The 23,159-nt window shown below is 41.9% G+C and overlaps 1 long non-coding RNA gene across 1 annotated transcript; it reads right to left on the bottom strand.

Moving 5' to 3' along the window:
- Positions 1-21,225: 21,225 nt before the first annotated feature.
- On the bottom strand, positions 21,226-22,828 carry LOC308473049. The gene is made up of 2 exons (XR_013983875.1): positions 22,643-22,828; positions 21,226-21,560 (listed from the first exon to the last, which is right to left on the bottom strand). It is a non-coding gene; the product is annotated as an uncharacterized lncRNA (long non-coding RNA).
- Between the last annotated feature and the right edge of the window lie 331 nt (positions 22,829-23,159).

The following is a 23,159-nucleotide window of genomic DNA, read 5'->3' as shown; positions in this document are numbered from 1 at the left end:
AAAGAAGCTGGTAAAATGTGGTCTTGACTATGCTACCACTCAGTGGATTTGTAACTGGCTGACAGACCGAACCCAAAGGGTGCTCATCAATGGTTCCTCTTCATCCTGGAGAAGAGTGACTAGTGGGGTGCCACAGGGTTCTGTCTTGGGCCCGGTCTTATTCAACATCTTTATCAACGACTTGGATGATGGACTCAAGGGCATCCTGATCAAATTTGCAGATGACACCAAATTGGGAGGGGTGGCTAACACCCCAGAGGACAGGATCACACTTCAAAACGACCTTGACAGATTAGAGAACTGGGCCAAAACAAACAAGATGAATTTTAACAGGGAGAAATGTAAAGTATTGCACTTGGGCAAAAAAAATGAGAGGCACAAATACAAGATGGGGGACACCTGGCTTGAGAGCAGTACATGTGAAAAGGATCTAGGAGTCTTGGTTGACCACAAACTTGACATGAGCCAACAGTGTGACGCGGCAGCTAAAAAAGCCAATGCAATTCTGGGCTGCATCAATAGGAGTATAGCATCTAGATCAAGGGAAGTAATAGTGCCACTGTATTCTGCTCTGGTCAGACCTCACCTGGAGTACTGTGTCCAGTTCTGGGCACCACAGTTCAAGAAGGACATTGACAAACTGGAACGTGTCCAGAGGAGGGCAACCAAAATGGTCAAAGGCCTGGAAACGATGCCTTATGAGGAACGGCTAAGAGAGCTGGGCATGTTTAGCCTGGAGAAGAGGAAGTTAAGGGGTGATATGATAGCCATGTTCAAATATATAAAAGGATGTCACATAGAGGAGGGAGAAAGGTTGTTTTCTGCTGCTCCAGAGAAGTGGACACGGAGCAATGGATCCAAACTACAAGAAAGAAGATTCCACCTAAACATTAGGAAGAACTTCCTGACAGTAAGAGCTGTTCGACAGTGGAATTTGCTGCCAAGGAGTGTGGTGGAGTCTCCTTCTTTGGAGGTCTTTAAGCAGAGGCTTGACAACCATATGTCAGGAGTGCTCTGATGGTGTTCCTGCTTGGCAGGGGGTTGGACTCGATGGCCCTTGTGGTCTCTTCCAACTCTATGATTCTATGATTCTATGATTCAAACAGGAGTCTTTTTCTAAACCACAATAGAGATGCCAAGGGTTGAACCTGAGACCTTCTGCAGGCAGAGCATGTGTCCTGTCAATGAGTTGCATCCCTGCACTATTCCCCCAGCTACAGGGCAGCTTTCCCTTTCTCCTTCCACTCAATAGTTTTTGGGCGTATCATGAAAAAGTATTGAATTTTACTTCTTATTCTTTTAAAGCATTTTTTTTTAAATAATCATTGTAAGCTGTTCTAGTCTGGCTTGTTTATTTTTATTTTTTAAAGGTAAGTTGGAGAACAGTATAATAAATGAATAAATTTACATAGAAGATTGGGGATGAAAATAACACAGAGACAGCTTGTTTCACACTCCCACACATGCACAACAATTTCATCTCTTAAAATATGTTACAGTGATTTAGTGGGTGCCTTCAGCTTACATCTTCTTGTATTCCTGTTCTAGTATCATGTGGTTTCAGCCTCTTCTATGAAAGAGCATGCAGTGCTAATATGAAAAGCGTTTGGGGTACCATATCATATCATTATACTTGCTTAAATTGTATTTAACCATAACAGCATCTACTTTTACAGAAACACACACAAAACATGGGGCCCAATATATTTTGTTACCTGAAGCAGAAGATCCAAACGGCTGTCTTTCCCCCATGGTGGCCAAAATAGAATACCTTTCAATGTTTGTGGTGGACTTCCGCACTCCACCTTATTTATTTCATTACATATCCATCCCAACTTTCCTTCCAAGGTCTCAAAGTGGCATACATGGTTCTCTCCCCTCCCCCCCCCCCGCTTCATTTTATCCTCACAACAAGCCTGTGAGGTAGGTTAGGTTGTGAGACTGTGACTGGCCCAGGATCACCCAATGAGCTTCATTGCTGAGCAGGGATCTAAATCCTGGTCTCCCATGTCCTCTTAGTAAAAAAACCTCTAAGCACAACAGTGCATTGCTTCACCATGATATTGCTGAGGTTTTATGAACAGGCACACATGTTGTGTGTAGGGAGAGTGGGAGAAAGCAAAAGAGATTGACTTCCAGAATTGTTCCATCACTTTCTCCTAAATACTTTATTGCTTGGATAGGCTTTTATTTTTAGTGGGTTTTTTGAATTTACTGTTCAGTTGTTTTCCGTTATGTGAGTTTCCTGGAAGCCTTCTGGGGGGGGGGGGGAGGCAGAATATAAGTGTTCTAAATGAAATAATGAATAAATAACAAATGCAATGTCTTTTAAATGCTTTGTGCCTTGGGCATTTTAAGTATGCAACACAACCTTCTCAGAAAGGGTGCTTGATCAACACAACAGAACTAAGCCCTTTCTGATAAAAGTTACCCAGTGACAAATCTTATTTAGCTGTTTCTGTAATGTATTTATAATGCCATGCACTGTTAAAACAGATTCTCCCAAATTCCAAATTCTATATGAAATGATCTGATCTACTGCCTTGGTTTAATGTTACAGGTAGGTAACCGTGTTGGTCTGCCATAGTCGAAACAAAATAAAAAAATTCCTTCCAGTAGCACCTTAGAGACCAACTAAGTTTGTTATTGGTATGAGCTTTCGTGTGCATGCACACTTCTTCAGATACACTGAAACAGAAGTCAGACCCTTATATATAGTGAGAGGGTGGGGAGGGGTATTACTCAGAAGGGTGGTGGGAATGGGTGATTGGCTGATAGGTGTGGTAAACCTGTTGACGACTGTTAATGACTGTAATTGGCCTTACAGGAAAAAGCAAGGGGTGAGATGGCTAAAAATAGCTTTATCATGTATAATGAGATAAGAATCCAATGTCTCTATTCAGACCAGGTCTCTCCATGGTTTTAAGTTTGGTAATAAGTTGCAATTCAGCAACTTCTCTTTCCAGTCGTCAACAGGTTTACTTAGTTGGTCTCTAAGGTGCTACTGGAAGGAATTTTTTTATTTGGTTTAATGTGTGGATCACCACTGAGCTATTCACTGGATTTCACACTTCTCTGAATGCTGCAATGCAGGTCTTAGCAGCTGAAACATTTTTGTATTTATGTACCACTTACCCAAGAAAGAAAAACTAAGTGATTTACAAACATATCAAAAGTATTCATCTAAATTCATATTATAAGAGGCTTCTTAAAAGTTACATATTAATGTGAAACCATGATAAAAGCATAGTTAAAAACATGTAAAGTGACACAGACTCAAATTCCGGAGCTCCCTCCCTCATAAACAGTACACCACAGCTAAAGAGCCAGACCCCATTTTAGACTAGAAACCCAGCCAGATGGGTGGGGTATAAACAAACAAACAAACAAATAAACAAACACTATATCTCCCCACCCTTTCCATATATGCATGCTGCTGTTGCCTCATGATTCCCTCATGAAAACAGCAGAAAAGAACCGCATGCCCAAATTTAATCAAGTTAAGGGGTCTGCAAATGGAGTTTTCTGGAATCAAATAACATGTAAATGAGTGCAAAGCATGCACCATATGCCATGAATGTTCTTGCTTTGACGTCATGTGTAACCCCAAACAAAATGCGGAAATCATTGGACAGGAAAACAATGGAGAAAAAGAAAACAGCCTGAAAGGTGACAGAGTGCTAGGCTCCAGACTAGAGGAATACCTCTCTCCATTCTTCAGGAAAGAGGTGAAATCTGGCAGAGGTAATTTCCAGGAGTTTTCAAGTGAGCTCTTGGGTCCTGTTGGAACAAGTTGCCTGACTGGAGCTATCCAAGGTCCTGAAATGCTGTCTGCAACTAATTGCCATCTGTCTGACTGATACACTCAAAGGTTTCCATCCTTGCCTCTGGGCTCTTGCTTGTGGTCAGACCAGCCCAGGGAAAGGTGGATGTGTTGCAGGCTTTTTAAGCCTTTTACACTCTTATATTTAATGCCTGTTTTATACAGTGACTATGTCAAGGCTTTAAAATTATGTAGACTCTGCATATCAGTGAATAAGAAATGTAGGAGCCAAAGTTTCTTCATTTAAGAGTGTGTTCCACAGTTATATTTTGAAAAACATACCCCCCCACACACAGTAAAGCACCTTGAAGTCACTCCCAGCACTCATTCTTGTCTGCTCATGAATCAGATGAGCCTGAGGGGACCAGAATTTGAAAGCAGCTCAGTCTACCTAAGCCTGATTCATGAGTACACATGGGTCTAAAAAACCCTCCTCTCACATTGTGATATGTAACGTGGAAAACACAAGGTTAAAACCAAAAAGAAGCAAGGCAACAATGGCAAGGCAACAATTATTTCATAACCTAGCTATGAAAAGTATCACTGTTCTAGTTTTTAAACATTAGATAAAATAAGATGACGACTTACACAATTCAAGTGATTATAGCTAGGTTGTGAGTAACCTTCTGGAAGACCTTTTAAGATGGTTATGAGTATTGTACTTAAATGATGAGAGCTAAAGGTAAAAAGGAAAGGGAAGGTTGTTTCAGCCTGGTGAGTGCTTTGTCTCAAGTCCTTCATGATAGGTAAAATCTGTCAAGCACAGACCTTTGGTCCAGATATGAACATTGTTGATGAATAGTTCCTGCATCAATGTTGTCTTCTGTATGTCATCCACTAATACAAAACCAGTGAACCTAGTTATATTGATATATGATGTTCTTTATATAGAGTGTGAGGAGTTCTGGTTGATGGGCTTCTCGTGTGTCTGAGCCCACGGATATGTGTATGCATCTTCTTATTCACTGGGAGAAGAATGAGAGACTCTATGGATGGATGCTACAGAAGCAAAACAGCTCATCTTGAACTTTTAATGTGTCCCATTTGAATGGGAAGAATGGAAAGGATCAGGAGCGTGAAAGCTCTTTGTGTTAAATTACAAGGCAAATCAGGATGATTAAGGGAAGCTTCGGACATTTCAGAGTCACATTATGTAATTAAGTCTCTGAGTGGCTCTGTGACCTAGATTGGTCCTCAAAACACATGGCCATTTCCACCTACACAGGAGAAATGAAAACAAGCCAGTTGGGGAAAATTTCTTAGTTTGGTAATATAATAACAAAGGAAACTATTTCTGCTTTTCTACATTTAAATCCCACAAGAATTCTGCAAGGCATGAAAGATAAAGTAAAATAAATATTTTTGCTGTGTGACATCTAAAACTATCAAAATTCTACTCATGGGAGAAGGCTTCCCCTTTGTTTTCTTCTCCAGCAGCCACCATGCTATTTCCCTCTCTAATCCAGAGGATTCTGCAGCCTGCACTGCCCCCCCCAGCAGATTTGCAGACATAGGGGGTCTCAGGGGCAAGAAGGAGATGATCAAAATCTCCTGTCACTTCTCCCTGCAGGTATTAGGGAATTTCACACAGTGGCCAACCAGATGGCCATGCTATGCAGATGCCTATGTTGTTTGTAGCATCAACATGCCTAAGGAGAAACATAGCTTGGATAGACATTGCACAAAATGGATAGAACATATTATATTGCTTTTGCTGCTTTGCTGAGCTCCTTTGGGAGGAAGGATGTGATGAAAATTAGAAAAATAAAATGATAACTATCAACGTTTCATCTTTACAAAATTAGTAATGGACACATTCTACTTAAAGGTGGTGGTTTTTTTTAAGGACTCACAATTTTTACATGGTAGATTTAATTATGTGTTTAATGCCTCATTACCAAATGTTTGGGATTATTCCAAAATTGTACCTTTTTTTGGCAGCACGTTTACATACATTGTAATGTGTCCTTGGTAATATGTCTATTCTCTTTAATCAAGAGATTCTAGGAACATTTCCAGCATTTTGGGATGATATGAAACATAGGAGCTGGGACTTTTTAGTTGCTGGAATACCTATTCTACTGTGAGAATATTCTCCTCTAGGTTTATACATGATTCATTTGAACATCTCTGAATATATATATAACTTTGGGGAAACTGGCTTTGACAAATGAAGCAAAAAATCTGTGTGTGTGTGTGTGTGTGTATTCTCCATCAATTAACAAGAAATAAACTACAGTGGTACCTCGGGTTACAGACACTTCAGGTTACAGATGCTTCAGGTTACAGACGCTTCAGGTTACAAGCTCCGCTAACCCAGAAATAGTACCTCGGGTTAAGAACTTTGCTTCAGGATGAGAACAGAAATTGCACGGTGGTGGCGTGGTGGCAGCAGGAGGCCCCATTAGCTAAAGTGGTGCTTCAGGTTAAGAACAGTTTCAGGTTAAGAGTGGACCTCCAGAACGAATTAACTTAACCCGAGGTACCACTGTACATTCAAAAATTATCAAAGGGAAGAGAAAAATTTAGTGACTTTTTCATTGGTTGGGTGCAAGTGGTTTGTTTTTAACCTACTATTGTGATGGCAGAGGAGTGCTTATGAGTGCACTTTATTTCTTGCATTCTGCAGATTATCTGTATTGTGGCAGTAGTGACCAGGGGGCCTGGCTTCCCCGACAACACGTGCCCTGTCAGTTGCTGAGAGGGAGTGGCAAGGCAGCAGGGAGCTCAGGATCTTGGGGAGACAATGCTGGGTACATTGGAGCAGCTCCTCTGCTGCCCTTGCAGCAGATCAAGCTTCTCACTTCCTTGCCGCTCCTTCTCTCACTAAGTGGCAGTGACATGCACCACTGGGAAGCCAGGTCCACAACACAAACCCACCCACACTGCCACTCTGGCAGTCTGCAGACCCAATCAGGTGACACAGGCAGCCAGGGAAGCTGTATAATACCGTACAAATGTTTTCTGAAAGGAAAAACACACCTTGGCCACTTTGTAATGATAAGGCACTCAAGCTGCATCAGGGCAGGGGATCTATGCTAGAGAGCAGGCAGGGAAACATTTGTGAAACCTTGGAAATTTTGAGTCCATTGCAGTGGCAGCATTCACATTGGAAGCTGAACATCACGAACATGCTGCCCAGTGCTATTTAAGAGAGCTTTGCTTGGTTTATTATGCCTACTGGCAGGGAATGAGAAGCAATGCACTATTCTGTTTCAGTTGTGACTTGCTCCAAACAGAAATGAGGACAAAGGAGGAAAAAATGCCTTCTGATGACTCAAGGAATGGGGAGGAAGGATAAAAACAGTATGAGGTGATGAACAAAGAAGAGAATGCAAACTTTAGTTATATTATAATGAGAGGAGCACAAAGCAGAATAGGGAAAGATGACAGAAAAAGTAGATTGTAAACACTTGAGGCCAGAGTCTGCCTTTTAATATGCATCTCTACAGATCTCTAATTCTAACTAAGGGCTCTGCCTGTTATCTTAATATAAATAACTAGCAACAACAGTGACGCAAAGAGACAAGAACAACCAAAGGAAATAGATTTTTTAAAAAGCAAACACAGAGGAGTAGCTCCAGGAATCATATCAAGAAGGGATGTGTGGCCAGGAGGCCTAAATGCTGTTTAACATTTGCTAATCATAAAGGCGGAGTCAGACCAATGGAGGGCGAAAGAGGTTGTGCACAATTTCAGGAAGGATTTTCTTTACCATTAACTGATTTGCATTACCCGTAAATCTCAGTGAACACTCAGAAACCCCTAATGGATGTTAAGCAAGCCTGTAATGGATGCTGAGCTCTTAACCAGGTGAGGTTAAATGCCTGGGAGGTTATTCTGCTGTACAGCCAACTCTGCCTAGCTCCACTGAACATTCCTATTTATATTTGTCTCACTATCCTCATATATACCCTCAAATGCATGTTTTTCTAGCTGTCTGTCTGTCTGTCTGTCTATTGACCTATCTATCACACCCTTCCAACAAGGAACTCAGGACAGCACCTTTATCCCTCTATATCCTTACAATAACTCTGTGAGACAGCTTAGGTTGCAAGATGAAGTTCATCCATTAACCTTTATTCTTACCAGGACATCAGCCCAGATCTGTCTTTGAGGCCGGACCACCTTTCTTAGAAAAAGCTTCCCTACTCAATGTGAATTGGTGGGACTTAAGAAGAGAAGGAGTGCTAAGGCCTAGCTTATTTCACTATCAGCATCACTCAGGTCCTCTCAGAGATTCAGAGAAAACCAAGGCTACTTCCAGCTTGCGAGCCCTAGTCACTGGAAGTGGTTTCTTTATATAATCATGATCTAAACTTGTGCCACCAAAACTGAAATATTTTTGTTTATAAATATTAGTATCTGTATACCATCCTTTGTAGATCTTTAATATAGCAAAATCTGTACCAGTTAACAAGGAATCATAGAATCATAGAGTTGGAAGAGACCACAAGGGCCATCGAGTCCAACCCCCTGCCAAGCAGGAAACACCATCAGAGTACTCCTGACATATGGTTGTCAAGCCTCTGCTTAAAGACCTCCAAAGAAGGAGACTCCACCACACTCCTTGGCAGCAAATTCCACTGTCGAACAGCTCTTACTGTCAGGAAGTTCTTCCTAATGTTTAGGTGGAATCTTCTTTCTTGTAGTTTGGATCCATTGCTCCGTGTCCGCTTCTCTGGAGCAGCAGAAAACAACCTTTCTCCCTCCTCTATGTGACATCCTTTTATATATTTGAACATGGCTATCATATCACCCCTTAACCTCCTCTTCTCCAGGCTAAACATGCCCAGCTCCCTTAGCCGTTCCTCATAAGGCATCGTTTCCAGGCCTTTGACCATTTTGGTTGCCCTCCTCTGGACACGTTCCAGTTTGTCAGTGTCCTTCTTGAACTGTGGTGCCCAGAACTGGACACAGTACTCCAGGTGAGGTCTGACCAGAGCAGAATACAGTGGTACTATTACTTCCCTTGATCTAGATGCTATACTCCTATTGATGCAGCCCAGAATTGCATTGGCTTTTTTAGCTGCCACGTCACACTGTTGGCTCATGTCAAGTTTGTGGTCAACCAAGACTCCTAGATCCTTTTCACATGTACTGCTCAAATCACATATCTCTCAGCTGAGACAGCAGGGAAAACCACACCACACATTTAAAGGACATGACATCCCCAAAGTATCTTGAGAACTTCAGTTTGTTAACGATGCTGGAAATTGTGGATCTGTGATGGGAAACTATACTTCCCAGGTTTATTTGGGGGAAGTCATGCTCTTTAAATATTTGTTGGATGTGCTTTAAATGAATAGTGTGGATCTGCCCTTTGTGTTATATTTTGGTCCAGCACATGGAAAACCAAGTTCTGAAATTCATTGAATGCTAAAAAAAATTCAAGTGGTTATATTATGGCCCCCTTTCAACTTGAGGCCCTGGCCAAATGCCCCCCTTCTCTTTCACACACATACCCCACCTGGCCCTGCTTCTCCTACCTAGTTGTCTTGTGTCTTGCCTCTTTATTCACTTCTCTGACCACAGACTCATGGATTTTTACTGAGAGTTGTATGAATGAATACACTTCATGGGGTGGGTGAAATCAACTGATCCATCTTTTGGGAAACAGATAAAGAGAAGAAACTTCAGTTGCTGAACTAATAGCAGCCTCACAAATTTGAAGAGGTATTTGTTCTCCCCTGCTAAGAAACTCTAGGGGGAGATATCACCATCTGTTCCTTTATTTACCATGCCGTAGGGACAGATTAACTTGTCACAGAATTTTTTCAGTCTTTGGTACAAACCTTGGCTTATCTGCTTCAAATGCAAACACTACTTTCTTTTCTGAACTATCAGATTAGGAAACAACATCAAATAGTTAATTAAAATACAATCTCGAGCAAATAAGGCAAACTGGAGTCTTTTAAAATATTTTCTTACACACCCAAGAACCACAGTCACAACACTCTTATCCATCAGTGGGTAAAAGAAAGAAGACACTAATCCATTTATAGTGTTTGATATAATATTTGTGAATTTCAGGTTGCAACCAGTGGAAGATATATCAGCTAACCTACTGTTTCCTACAGAACAGCTTCTATTTGTATTTTGCATTCATTCCTTTCATCGTTGAACCAGGAGGAGAAGAAGGGGAGGGAGAAGCATAATCCCTTGCTAAGTTTACTGTGGAAAATCACATTGTGTTCCAAGCCATAATCATTCTAGGCAAAGATAAAGTTTTTAAAGATTGAATTGGACCCCTGTGTTTCTCTTAACTAGACACCTGAGAATGAAAAACACAACTGTCAAGATGACTCCTATCTGGCAATACAAGTAACTTAATCCATTTACTCACTAGCCGATGTCCTGCTAGCAGGGAAGCAAGTACATACTAATTAAATGCTTGGGTTCTTTTAAAAATGCTTACAGCGACATCCCCAATGAAAAGAATACCCACAGCAAATTGCATCTGCACTTTTTTATATAAAAAAAGAAAACCAGCAACAACAATCACACAATCACTTGAGTTCCTTTTAAAAAAAATTAAAGCAACAGTTCTTGGCAGAAATGTTAACAAATGAGGCGACATAGCTAAAGTAAGTGGGTAATAGAGAAGTGATTACGGCTACAAATTATTTCAGAAAACTAAGAGGAAGGGGTGGAATGCAACCCAAACGGATATTACTAATGAAAGAGAGTTTAAATGGTAACTCTATGTGAGGAGTGGGGGGGGGGGGCAGGAATGGAGTGGGAAACATTTTGGGAAAGGTGATCACACACACACACACACACACACACACACACACACACACAGTAGGGGAATATTACAAACCCTATCTTATTACTGCCATTTTATCACAGATTGCTGTTTTTCTAGGGGAAAATGGTGGTGGAACTCACCATGAATGCCTCCCACCTGAGAGGTGCCGAAACTGAGCTTCCGGCAGAAGAAAAGCCCTGCTGGTTCGTTATCATAAATGGAAAGAGATGAATTTTCATAGCTCTGGTTTCAGATGCTCAGACAGGTAAGTACCCACCATGGATGTGTGGGTGCTATCATGTGATGAAGAAAGGGCATAAGCCCTGGTCACTATGCATATATGCAGGGCAATTAAAACTTTAGCCCTGTTCAATAGTTTTCCATCATTCATTTCCCATGGTGTGTGTGGGAAGAGCATCAGGGCAGCTTGCTGGCCCCACTCCTTCAACCATGCCCTGGATGTTCTGGACCTTCACAGGTTGAGGCTGAACATCTGCAGCAGGAGCCAGCTGTGCTCATGGACTCACCCTGCATGATTCAGAACCTTGATCACACACCAGATCAATGGCTAAGAGTCACAGTGACTGTATACAACCTCCACAGTCATAGGTATCATGCCTTCGGATATTAGTCACTGGTGAACAACCCCAGCAGAGGGATGCACCTCAGCAGCAAGTATATAACTTGTATGCTGAAGTTCCCAGCTCCAATCCTTGGCATCTCTGGGTAGGGCTTGGATAGGCTCTCTGAAATGCTAGAGTTCCATTGCCTGTCAATGTAGATAGCCCTTAGCTGGATAAATTAATGCTCTAATTGAATATAAATTCTTACGTTCCTAGGACTATGGTGCTCATGTCCTGGTTGTGGGCTTTTCATAGGCATCTGTTTGGTCCTTGTGGAGACAGGATGCTAGAATAGATAGAGGAACCAGCAAGACTCTTCTTGTTTAATAACTACAGCAACAGTACCAGAGGTATCATAGTGTTGATAATTCCACTTCATGAACCCTCCTAAATATCTCTAGTTATAAGCTGCAATGTCCACATGCAGGGGAGCAATGCATGAACACATTGTTATTAAGAAGAGTCTTAATAAGTGCATTATTAAGTCTTAAGCGGTGCATTGGCCAGAGAACTGTTGTTATTGGGTGACTGATAAAAGCAATAAATACAAGAACAACAATATTTTAAAATGTATTTTTATTATTATTTCTTGATTTACAAAAGTATGTGCAATATCTCTCTCTCTTGTATCCCCCCCCCCCATGTAACATTTTTACAAATCAGTTTCATTTGTTGAGACATTAGGAAGAAACAGGTGAAAGAGGTGGGGGAGATGGGGTGGGGTGGGGTGGGGTGACAATGTTTCTATTTTACTTAATATATGTAGGGTTTGGTGTCAGCGTTGCTTGTGCAGGTTCTTTGCTGTTCACTTGTGTTCCTTTAGTGGCGAGAGAGGTACAAGAATAACAATTTAAAAAATGCTGCACGGTTACTCTCCATCCTTGCCAAAATTTCACGTCTGCTATGGAAATTACCCATATTTCTATGGTGGAATCATGTGCCAAACCATGCTGAGCATGACAGCAGAGGAAGTAGAGTCACAGTGTGGAAGCAGTTTGACTGCCTGATCCTCAAATGAAAGCCATGAGTCACAAGGAGGATTATTCATTTGTTCGGCTCCCTGAAGCAATATTGGGCCACTGTGGATCTGCTGGTGTTGATTGCTCTGTCTTTGATATAAACCATTGTAGGTAGATGTGCAGTAGAATTAGGGAGGGAAAGTAGTAGTAATAAGCTGAACTTAGTTATTTTTACAAGTGACTGCATTTCTTAAGCTCACAGCGGCATACGATTCATTTTATTTACAACCCAGTATGATGCCTCTACACTTTTCAAGTAACTGTGTGGTTGATGTTGTTTTCCCTTTGTTAGTGACAAACATTTGTGGGGTGAGGGGAGGAAAGGTTCTCTAAGTCACTGAAAATGACAGGCTCCTCTAATGAGGGTTTCTGACACAGCAGATAACAACAAGAAGACTGTTGGTTTTTGTCGTTTTATATATGAAAAAAAGAAAGCCCTGTATCAACTGAAAATGTTTACTGTTCCTATTAAAAATGAATTAATTCTTTAAAAAGGAAACATTTTAACTGAAGCTATTATCACATTACCTTCGTTTCCATTTATATGCAAATTTGAAATCCTCTCTCCAATAGGAATCAAAAGACGAGCACAGCCTCTACTTGGAGGCATCATGTAATGGAACATAATGGCCGAAGTTGGAACACAAGAGGGGTAAATAATTTATTTATTATTTGTTTGCTGTTGTGTAGATTTATTAATTAGGCTTAGGAATAGAACATCATTTATAAATCAATATGTTGAAGCTAGCCTCCATTGCCCATGTCTACTTGACTAATATTTCTTTCATCCCATGCTTTTTTTGTTCTGTCTCTCCCTCTTCATGAGCTCCTTTCCTCAGTTCACTGTTTCTCTGCTCCTTGACTTTTCTGTCCATCTTCTGTCCTCAGCTCCTGACTAGGGACGGACAAGCTTGTCAAGGTCAGTGAATCTCAGTTCCCAATCTTTAAGTTCAGTGGTTCACAGGATCACATCAGTTTGTGGTGCTATTTTTCTTCAAAGGCTTCATGGGAATTTGTCAGCATTTGGGTGCAAATTTCTCCCAAAACACACATTTTTGGAAGCAATTTTCATGAGCGCAAGGTAGGTTTGTATGTTATCCCTACAAATATATGCATTTTTATGCACACTTATAATGCACACAGTTTTGTATATGTTGTTTGGTTGAAGAATGACACCACAAGATCTGGGGAGTAGTGGTGTTTCAGTTTCTGTATTGTTTTGAAAAGTGTAGATTAAGTACGTTCACATGAAAGGGTAAAGTGAACTGCATTTCTCCTTTATTCTTGCTCCTGAGCTTTGGTTCCTTCTGTTCAGGGCAAACTCAAGATAATTTGCTGCTTGGAGTTGAGCAGAAAATGCCCCTCTCCTCTGGTCAATGAGCTTTGGCCAGTCAGGTTATTTTTGGCAGGAATTCCTACAAATACACCTCCGCACACCGGGAGGAAAAAATGCAATAATAATAAATTTAGCAGCTCACAAGTTGCTGTCCTTTCATGACACTCAAAATCAGGTGCCCAAGGTGGTCATCTCACTCTGCCTAGTAGCAGAGCTGGCCACATCACCTGCCCTAGAATAAACAGACACTTCAGATCAAAGGCTCAATCAGAGAAGGAATGATCAGTAAGAAGCAGTGGGGAAAATATTTTTAAAGTGAAAAGGCATCTTAAACAGTGGAAGCCAAGCCCAAATGAGAAAACGCAACATCACATAGGGTATATTAAATGGAAAGCCATAATAAAGCCCGAACAACGTGGAATTTAAGGAAGCAATTGTGTAAGTGCACAAAAGCTGACAAAATGGATTTATTTTAGTACAATAGAAGTAGGAAGGATTCAGGAGATGAGGTGGGCTCATCAGATGATTGGTGTATGAAAGGAAGATCCAAAGAGGCTTAAAAATTATTGCAGAAAAGCTCAATGATGGGTTGAAGACAATTGTGGTGAATCTCTATTGTCATTGTTAGGTAATTTGAATATTCTTAAACTAAGATGTAAGTAGAAGACATGTGACCAAAGTTGATGACTTCATGAGAGATCTCCCATGTGAATGAAGATAAGGTAAAGGTAAAGGGACCCCTGACCATTAGGTTCAGTCGTGACTGACTCTGGGGTTGCGGCGCTCATCTCGCTTTATTGGCTGAGGGAGCCGGCGTACAGCTTCCAGGTCATGTGGCCAGCATGACTAAGCCGCTTCTGGCAAACCAGAGCAACACACGGAAATGCCGTTTACCTTCCCGCCGGAGCGGTACCTATTTATCTACTTGCACTTGACGTGCTTTCAAACTGCTAGGTTGGCAGGAGCAGGGACCAAGCAACGGGAGCTCACCCATGAATTCATATACCCCCATAACTTCAAATATTGTTCTAGGCCAGTTTTCTTCAACCTTGGGTCCCCATATGGCATTGCACCACAACTCCTATCATATTGTGTGTGAAGCCTATTCAACCTGACTTCTAAAGCAAACAAAAAAACCTCACACCTGACAATGAGTTAATTGTTGTACTGACCATAGGATCATAGAATTGTAGAGTTGAAAATGACCCTCAATATTCATCTAGTCCAGCAATGCAGGAATCTCAACTGAAGTATCCGTGACAGATGGACATCCAACTTCTGCTCAAAATCTTTCAATACAGGAGAGTCCACCACCTTCCACAATCACCATGAAGCATTTATTTTCCTCACCAATATATTACGTAGGGGCAGAGTTTAATCTCATTAAGCCAATGAACAGTTTCACCAATTTCCTAAAGAAAAACAAGATCAGATCTCCAAGTGAAATAGTGCTATATAGGACCTGCTTGCCTTTCCCATTTCATCGTTTTCTGTTATTTCATAAATATGGATTCATTTCAGAAAGAAGTCTAATGCAAGTAGCATGGAAGAAATGGCTGAAAGAAACACAAGTCATACCTGGGGGTGGGGAAGTCAAGGCCTTTATGGTCCTTCGGAAAAAAGCTAAACTATTATATCATAAGAGTTATCCTTTATTATTCATAGTACATAATGCTTCTGCACGTTTATCCCTACATATTGATAAAATGTGTAGAAACTCATTTATGAAGTGTGCCCATCATTAGGTATTCAGTTATTGTTGCGCTAGAGCTGTCACTTACAACAAGGAACATTTATCATTTGTCATACAAGCACACAAAAGCAATATTAGGATGTGTCTAAATAATCCAGGGACCCTCTAAGCAGCTTATTTTACATATGCGGAGTTCAAGAGTTCAGGAGTGAGGTGTGGTTACATGCAAATTATTGTTATTTGCATATGAAAGAGTCAGCCACCACCTTCATATTGACAGTCCTCCCTCATTATAATATTAAGTACTTTAGGAAGGATGATTTATCATAATGGATAATAGAAGCTGACACATCCAAAGGAAGTGTACTTTTTAATTTTCTTTTCTTTCTTTCTTTTTTGCTCCTGGGTATCTCTCCATTGCTGAATAAGCTTTCTGTTTGATCCAGGTTTTATGCTAGCATCAGCTGTTTGCAAGGAAGGAAGTTGTGTGCCTCTTGGGAAGGGGAGGGGGGTGAAGTCACCCACACTTTATTCAGCCCCTTGTGTGTGTGTGTGTGTGTGTGTGTGTGTGTGTGTAATTGGTGGTCTATTAAAATTCCACAAGGGTTTAAGCAGCTGGGTGCAAAAGATCTAACCCTGAGCAACCAGCTGAGAATAGTCCTCATCGAGGCCTGGCCCCTGTCACTTACTAGCTGCTTCTAGACTAGTCTAGCAAAATCCATATCATTGCATCCTAAGTCGGCTTTTCGCTCTTTACCATTTTCCTAGCCAGAGGCAATGCTAGGCAGGGGAGCAGGGAATCTGTAAAGTTGGATTCCGTCACGCCTTTCCTCTAATAAGTATTGAGGTAGGGGTGCCTCTAATCCATTTGATGCGCAGCAAGGTAAACAGACAGTGACATAGTTGTAGACAAGCCGTCATAGACTAGATTATTCCCCACCACAAATGATGTCTGAATTGCAGGCATGGATCGTAAGAAGTTGCCATCCTCAGCAGCTGATGGCATTTCTGGAGGAACCAAACATTCATTGAAAACATTGCTCTGGCTATTGCTCCGCTGATGCTCACACCTCTCACTAAAGTCTTCCAGCAGATCAAAGCAGAGAAACACACACCAATGTTGTTTGCACGCTACAAATATGGTAGGCCTCTTTGAAATCACGATTGTCGTACGTTTCCAACTAATGTGCTTTTGCAGTAACTTAAAAGATAGTTGCTGAATCAAGGCAACTGAGTCTTCCTCAGTGGATTTGGCTTGCCTGAAACACAATGATGCCAAGCAAAAAGGTGCGCATCTCATGATTCTGGAAGTGCGGGACTCCCTCCCTATGGAGGCACAAGCAGTTGATTAGGGAGTTGGCATCTGTATGATGATCCCATCAGTAAGAGTTACACATTCATCCTAATTCAAATGAAAGGAAAGAAAAATGGATGCTGAATCTTCAAAAAGCTATATACACAGATCTAATGACCAGGAGAAATGTTCTCCTAGGGAGGTGTTCTGGGTAAGGAGAAGCCAAATGGCCATTGATCCTAGCTTAGCCAATGCTATCTCACCTCCCCTTTTGCTGCAGGTAGGTGGAACAGATGCTGCTCAATGACAATTGTGCCCAGACATAACAATGTACAGACAATGTGCACACTTACAACGTGTCCTATAGAGGCATGGGGAAAGTACACCCATAGTACTATCCATATACTAGCCCTTGGTAATAACTGTACAAATATAATTGGGAGAGCCTGCCTGCCTGCCTGCCTGCCCCCCCCCCCACGAAGTTTTTTGACTACCCTCCTATAATTGCTAATTGCAGACAGTTCCCCTGATTGCATAAAAATAAAATGGTGTAGTGAAATTTATTTAGGTCAGATGGCAAGATTCATATTTGTGGTTGCGTGTGTTTGTGTGTGTGTATTTTAAATGAAGCATGCTTTTATTCACTGCTTACTGTACTTGATGCTCTTAATTGCCAGAACAATCTACTTTCCACAACGGCTATCTAAAAACCTGCATCTAAATGGATTATAATGAATTAATTACCAAATTAATTATTGAAAATGTTCTTAAATGTTAGAATTATCAGTGGTGTAATGTTTTTTACTGCACCATCAAAACCGAGCCTTTGCTTCGCTAAGGCTGAAACCTTGTGCTCACTGACTTAGGGTAAATGCCATTGAACCAACTGGGACTTCCTTCTGCTTAAACAGGCATAGGATTGCACTGTGAAGCTCAGGAGCTCATCATGACAACCCCAAAGCTACACCCCTAAGGAGATTTCAAAAATGCACCAGTACATGGCATAAGACTCATTTTTGTTAGGATCAGTTGGCAGCCATAGAACAGTGAGCCAGCAAAGAGTGGTGTACTGGATAGTATATTGGTATTTGGTTGGAGAGACCTGAGATTATATGATATGACTGCAATTCTAGGCATAGTTTCCTGGGAGTAACCTCCATTGAACTCAGTGGTACTTCTGGCTGCAAAGGTTCACAAGGTCTTTAGCTTTTAATGAGAAATGCAAACAATATTGCCAATAAGTGTTACTATTCAAACAACTAACATTAAGTAAGAACCACATCCAAGGAAAGCCTTTGCTTGATCCCCTCCCCCCCTTATTCTCTATCTTCTGTGCTAATTTGTCACAAACCATAGCAACATTTGACAGCCTCCTTATATGGTTGCCAGAGAAAGGATGGCCAATCAAACCATCTTGGTGTGATTGTTCCTGCATTGAACTGCCCTTGTTCTGTGAACCGCCCTGAGACCTCCGGGTATAGGGCGGTATATAAATTCTAACAACAACAACAAATGTCCCAGAGCTGCACATTCTGTTACTCTTCCACTACACCACTGCACTTTCAAATCCTTCTAGAAGGTAGTATGGAAAAGTATTGGCCCCAACTCAGAAAAAGTGAGTAGTAGTTTACCTTAAATTGCATTGTTTTCCATCAGACTGAAACAGGGGTGGCACATCCGCTTTCACCACCTGAGGTGAAATAGAAAGTGCTGCTTTGCCCTACAGCTGCTGCCACTCCTGCCACCATCTTCCTTAGGGTTGCCATATGTCCAGGTTTTCCCAGACATGTCCTCTTTTGGGGGGCCAGCATGCCTGTCTGGGCAGATTTTTGCATTTGACATGAAATGTCCAGTTTTTTTGGGGGGGGGTTAGTTGTTTTTGAGGGGCATGTGCATGCAAGGGAGGGTGCTGTGCCCTGGAAGAGGGAGCACCACAGTGGGGTCTGGAGCACCTTCACCAGCGCCAGCGCCGCCAGTGCTGCTGCGTCAGAGAAGGAAAACAAGCCACAGCAGAACAACAGCACTGCCACATAACGCATGAGTTTGTCAAAGTTCTTTCCCCAACATTTTCACAGTTCACTTCTCCTCCTCCATGACAAAATAATAATAATGATAATAATTTATTATTTATACCCCGCCCATCGGGCTGGGTTTCCCCAGTCACTCTGGGCAGCTTCCAACAGAATATTAAAATACAATAGTCTATTAAACATTAAAAGCTTCCCTAAATAGGGCTGCCTTCAGATGTCTTCTAAAAGTCTAGTAGTTGTTGTTCTCTTTGACATCTGATGGGAGGGCATTCCACAGGGTGGGTGCTACTACCTAGAAGGCCCTCTGCCTGGTTCCCTGTAACTTGGCTTCTCGCAGTGAGGAAACAGCCAGAAGGCCCTCGGCGCTGGACCTCAGTGTCCAGGCAGAATGATGGGGGTGGAGATGCTCCTTCAGGTATACTGGACCGAGGCCGTTTAGGGCTTTAAAGGTCAGCACCAACACTTTGAATTGTGCTCGGAAACATACTGGGAGCCAATGTAGGTCTTTCAAGACTGGTGTTATGTGGTCTCGGCGGCCACTCCCAGTCACCAGTCTAGCTGCCACATTCTGGATTAGTTGTAGTTTTCGGGTCAGCTTCAAAGGTAGCCCCACATAGAGCGCATTGCCGTAGTCCAAGAGAGAGATAACTAGAGCATGCACCACTCTGGTGAGACAGTCTGCGAGCAGGTAGGGTCTCAGCCTGCATACCAGATGGAGCTGATAAACAGCTGCCTGGACACAGAAAAAAAACCATAAAGGCAAAAGGTTCATTCCAACACTAATATAAACCACAATGCACAAGACAAAGAATCTCTCCAGGGTGTGCATAATGCTCTCATTGGGAGTGGAAAGTGCTGATTCCCCCCCCCCCTTCTGGATCATTTCCTATATTATCAGCATTAGCTTGCCATTTTAAATGTGAAATAAAGGCACCTTTCCTTTCCTTCAGCCACCAGCACTGCCAGTACATATTAAATACAGTGCAAAGGTCAATGCTCATAGACCCAAAGGGTGTTGGAAACATATTAAATGATGGCAAAGAGAGCAGAATGAAATATTTCCCTTCAAATCCCATTTTAGGCTCACTGATTCATCTTAAAATATGAGCATGTATCATAAAGTTCACTGCTAAAAATGCCCTTTGCTGCTTGGTCTCTCTCTCTCTCTCTCCTCTTACTACAGCTGAATACCATTTCAACACATTAGACAAAGTTAAGGTTATCTATACCTTAAGTAAAAAGCTGAGTTCAACCACCTGCTACACAAAAGATGGTAATATATTATTCAAAGGGCAACAGAGCCATTGTCCTGAATTGCAGTGTAATTTATATACACTTCAGAAGAATGTATTCTACAGTACTATCAGGACCAGGTCAGAAGTGGCTACACCAAAAATATAGAGTTGGGTATAATCCTATGGTGCCTCTGAAGAAAGCCTGGGAGTCGAAAGGGGTCCATGTCAGAGATGTTCTGGGCCCCTATTCCTCTCCAATAAATGAGGTCTTCAGGGGAGCCACTGTAAGTGGTCCCCCTTGCTCTGGTGTAGGCCTCATGCCCTCAAGGAGCCATACATTCATTATTGTGGGCTGAATTTTGTGAAACGCCTGTGCAATGGAGGTCGGACGTCTCTCCTCCCTCCCCTTCCCCAAGTTGAATTTCTGGCACATTATTATTATTATTCCAGCAGGCTTTTTCACTGAAATCTGGTTTAATAATTCTAACTCAAGTTCAGTCATTTTGTATTGTGTATCCTATACACTGCTTAGGGGTGTCAGGGGAAGGGTAGTACCTCTGGTGGGAGACATATCATGCTTTTTCTGGCGTAGTTTGTCCACATTTGGTCCCGGCTCTGCACTCAGCTCTCACCTATGGCTCCTACCCAGGCCACATCCCGGGAAACTGCTTCAACTGACTGGCTAAACTAGGTGAGGGTAGCTTATGGGTCTCAAACCCTTGGTTGAGTTAGGGACTTCCCTTCACGTGAAGTCAGGCTGTGGTGGATTGAGCTCAAGGGCTCTTTGGACTAGCCCTATACACAACTTTTCTTTCCAGTTTCCGTAGAAATCAGCTTGCCTTATAAAACTGAAGTATAAGGGTAATGCTCTTGCCTGCCTGCTTGCCTGCTTCAAAGCTGAGGGGCACTTTTAAAGCACCATCCCATCATCTTAGCACTCATCTGTCTTGGCTGACTGGCCACACAATAGTAGGTCAAATTCAAGTTTTTGGTCCTTGTCTTCAAAGGTGCCCCTAGTTCTGGCCTGAGCTTTGCAAGAGTCTGTCTATCTCAATGTGTGGCTGACTCTTTGGAACAGCTGTATGCCATTGTACTAATGGAAATGTCAACCACAGGAGTTCGTCTTGCATTTGCTGAAGACAGCAGCTGGCATATAAGTCCAGAACTCATTCCCCAAAGGCATTGGGGGTGACTGTAAAATAGCCTCACCTCCTTTACAGCATAATGTAGAGTCTCACTCCTTTAAACTTAGCCTTCCTCTGCATTGTACAAATGCCCTTCAGTCCAGAAAACACATTTAATTTAGAAAGGTCACAGAAAGAATCACTCACAGAATTCAAAACTCTGCTGAAATTCGTCAGCAGTATCCATAAGTCTGAACCTGTCTTATAGAAAACTTAAATGAAAGAAGGAGGAGAGCGTTTATAAACATGTAAAATACATGGTAGTGTTTATTTGGTAATGTTAGATGTGCAATTTATCAGGGAAAGTGGAAAAAGACCAATGCCAACCTTTTTTACGCTGAGACAAGCCCCCCAGGTCTTCATTTCCAGGTGATTAGATGTTCCTGGGCAGACATGAGGTACAAGAGAGCCAGACTGTGCTTCAGTTGGCCTCTCTTCCCATCAATTGCCAATTGGGAATTATGATGGATGCTCCTTGTGAAAAAGTTTTAAATATATAAAATAAAAATAATACATTGTTTCTGATGGCGTTGCTTCATTTATAGAAGGCTCCTTCAATCCGGTGGAGGTGTCTGCAAATGAAATGGGTGAGACATTGTTTATAAGAACATAGAAAGAGCCCTGCTGGATCAGGGCTCATCTTGTCCAGCATCCTGTTCTCACAGTAGCCAACCGGATACCTGTGGCCAACCCACAATAGCACTCTCTCCTTCCCTGGATTTTTCAGGCAGCTGGTGTTCAAACATATACTGCCTCTGACTCCAAGGCAGAGAATAGCCATCATCTTGCCAACCTCCACTTTACCTTAAATCTCCCAGTAGTCCCTAAATCTGCTTTGAATGGTTGGGATACCCTCTGAAACATTGGTCTTCAACTGATGGGCTTAAATTTTTTGGAGGTGGTCCAGAGTGAAGAATTCTTAACTCCGGTCCATTGCTCTTGCCCTGCCCTTTCAAAGGCCATGATTTAAAAGCCAATTTAAGTGTGTGTTTTCAGCAGGCAATCCCACAAGCCTTTGTGGCTGGCCAAGGATGATTTCAACAGCTGGTTGCAAGGGTAAATGTTTCTTCCATGCCCCGAAGGAAACCAGACCACAAGCACTGCCCTCTTGGAATACTGGTGGGCAAACGCTATCAGCTCATGGCCTGATCTAAGGCAAGATCACAACAGCAGCACCATCACCGTACAAATATATGGCAAAAGATTAAGAAATGCATTTTCGGGTTAAAGATGGGTCCCAGGTCTGGAAAGCCTAAAGACTCCTGTGCTAACACATTGTTTGAGGTTGTGTGGGTGGCTGCAGTTGGAAGAGCCGATTGGATAAGATTGCTTTCTCCTCTTCATGGAAGTCTGCAATGACTCTAAAGTGCCATCTGTGAACAGATATATGTTTGGAGAGAAAAAGCATCCAAATTATTCAAAGGCACAGATAACTTATTTGTCAATGCAACTGTTGTATTACAGGTAATCAGATATAATTAATTAATCTGATTTAAAATAGGATGCAGGGAAATATATTGAGAAAACTGGAGGCTATATATATATATATATATATAGCCTTCAGTTTTCTCAGTATATTTCCCTGCATATATATATTCCCTCTGCCAAATGCAGATTGTTTATTTATTTATTCCATGACATTTAAAGAGCCCACCTCCTCAGCATCTGGGGTAGAGAGGCGACTCATTCAATCCATTGCAAGTCTGTTTTCACAGCTGAGTGGAATAATTTTAATGAAACAGAGCAGGCAAATAATGTATTCTCATTCAGAACAAGGACAGGAGCCGTAGATCTGTTTTTGCCTCAGAGGCAGGCATACATTAGCAGAGAGGGGAGGCATGGAGGTGGCTGGGAAAAGAATTCTGACTAAAGAGACACAATGCGTGTTCTGATTCCGTTCTCCTTCCTCTGGAGATTCAGGCTCATTTGGAACGCTGATGCTTAGCAGACTCCAGAAAAAGAAGGGGGAGAGCTGTGGCAGCTGTTGCCGAGTGACAAATTTCCATTTGCCTCAAAAGAAATCAATTAAACAAACACATTAAAAGAAAATTTAAAAGTGTGTCACTCTTTGCAGACTATGATATATAGGTTTTCAACATACCGTATTTTTCGCTCTATAGGACACACTTTTTTCCCTTCAAAAATGAAGGGAAAATGTGTGTGCGTCCTAT

This window comes from Podarcis pityusensis (assembly GCF_964106645.2).
Source record: "Podarcis pityusensis genome assembly, chromosome: 3".
Lineage (NCBI taxonomy): Eukaryota > Metazoa > Chordata > Lepidosauria > Squamata > Lacertidae > Podarcis > Podarcis pityusensis.
The sequence above is the reverse complement of the archived record's forward strand: the minus strand, read 5'-3'. Positions and strand labels throughout refer to the sequence as shown.